Raw genomic sequence first — 2,500 nt, 5'->3', positions numbered from 1 at the left:
CCTTTTCTTCCTATTCCATCTGTTCATCCTGAGTAGATATATATATATATATATATATATATATATATATATATATATATATATATATATATATATATATATATATATATATATATATATATATATATAAAATATATATATATATATATATATATATATATACATATATATATAAATATCTATCTATCTAAATATATATATATATATATATATATATATATATATATATATATATATATATATATATATATATATATATATATATGAGGTCCATTCAAAAAGTATCCGACCTTGGTTCATAAAAGGAAAAATAATTCACCAATCAGCTAATTAGTTTTGTGGGTTGTCAGCACTCTTACTGCACATGTGTGAAAATTTTAAAATCTTTAGTGTGTGGCAGTACCCGCCTGTGAGGGCTAGAGTGCAGACATCCAGCACAAGTTCGTCGGATTTTCGTCCTTACACAACATGTCGGAGCGCATCGAGCAGCGCTACTGCATTAAGTTCTGCTACAAGCTTGGTGATACACAAGTGCAAACTATCCGGAAGATTAAGCAAGCCTTTGGCGATAAAGCCATGGGAATAACACAGATAAAGGAGTGGTATAATTGCTTCAAGCATGGACAAACCTCAGTTGAGAGCAAGCCACGGTCAGGCAGGCCATCCACCAGCAGAATCGAAGAATTCATTGAAAATGTTCGTAAAATAGTGGAGGACGACGGTCGTATAACCATCAACGAAATTACTGAAGAAGTAGGAATAAGCACAGGATCAGAAATGTGGGCAGCGCGAAACTGGCAACTGCACCATGATAATGCATCTGCTCATTCTGCCCACTCGATCCAAGCTTATCTGGACAAAAACAACACTCCACTTGTTCGGAATCCTCCCTACTCTCCGGACATGGCACATTGTGACTTCTGGCTGTTCCCTAAACTGAAAACAACCCTAAAAGGTAAGCGTTTTGAGTCGAGAGGGGAAATTATTAGAAAAACGACAGCAGAGCTTTACAGCATCCGAATGTCAACATTCCAGAGATGTTACCAGCAGTGGCAGCACTGGTGGGAAAAGTACTTTGAAGGTGATTGAATAAACAAATTTCAAATGTACAGTTTTTTTCTTTATGGACCAAGGTCGTATACTTTTTGAATGGACCTCGTATATATATATATATATATATATATATATATATATATATATATATATATATATATATATATACCCTTGGTCAAAAATTTTGTTACCAATTCCCTTGCAACTTGTTTCACTTAGGGCTAAAATATCCAAATTATATTTCATAAATTCATTCTCCACTTGCCTTAACTTCCCAATATGGTTCATGGTTCTAACATTCCAATTGCAAATTTTCAATTTTTCCTAAGTATTTATAAACTGGGAGATTCCTAGCACCTTGTTCCACCCGGGATTGGGGACCATTCTGGCGTTTTCGCTTTCCATAGATTGATTAAATCCAAAGAGGATTAATTGGCTAAATTCATCAAAGGATAGCCAGTTCCTTGTGATGTGCAGTACTTATCTAACTAAGGCAAGTGATCCTTACAAGTCCATACTATTTATAGTAAGATCATCCACCTGGTTTCACGAGTAGAAGCTGGAAAGACATCTTGTCTATCACCTTAAATCTAATCCGTAGAACTGCTATCAGTGCCTTCACTGAAATTTAGGGGGATTATTTCCTCTACACTCAAAGTTTTCGTTATTCCACCAAGTTGCTCATCCGTTTATATAACCGTTGGCAAACATGTAATGTTAAGATATATCAGCTAGCACGGTATATGCTAGTGTTTGTATATATATATATATATATATATATATATATATATATATATATATGTGTGTGTGTGTGTGTGTGTGTGTGTTTATATATATATATATATATATATATATATATATATATATGTATATCTATATATATGTATATATATATATATATATATATATATATGTATATTTATATATATATATATATATATATGTATATCTATATATATATATATATATATATATATATATATAGATATACATATATATATATATATATATATATATATATATATATATATATATATATATATATATATATATATATGTATATCTATATATGTATATATATATATATATATGTATATATATATATATATATATATATATATATATATATATATATATATATATGTATATATATATATATATATATATATATATATGTATATATATATATATATATATATATATATATAAATATACATATATATATATATATATATACATATATACATATATATAGATATATATATATATATATATATATATATATATATGTATATCTATATATATGTATATATGTATATATATATATATATATATGTATATTTTTATATATATATATATATATATATATATATATATATATATATATATATATATATATATATACATATATATATATATATATATATATACATATATATATATATAT

The sequence above is a fragment of the Palaemon carinicauda genome, chromosome 28, assembly GCF_036898095.1.
Source record: "Palaemon carinicauda isolate YSFRI2023 chromosome 28, ASM3689809v2, whole genome shotgun sequence".
Taxonomy (NCBI): domain Eukaryota; kingdom Metazoa; phylum Arthropoda; class Malacostraca; order Decapoda; family Palaemonidae; genus Palaemon; species Palaemon carinicauda.
This window is presented reverse-complemented; position numbering follows the sequence as displayed.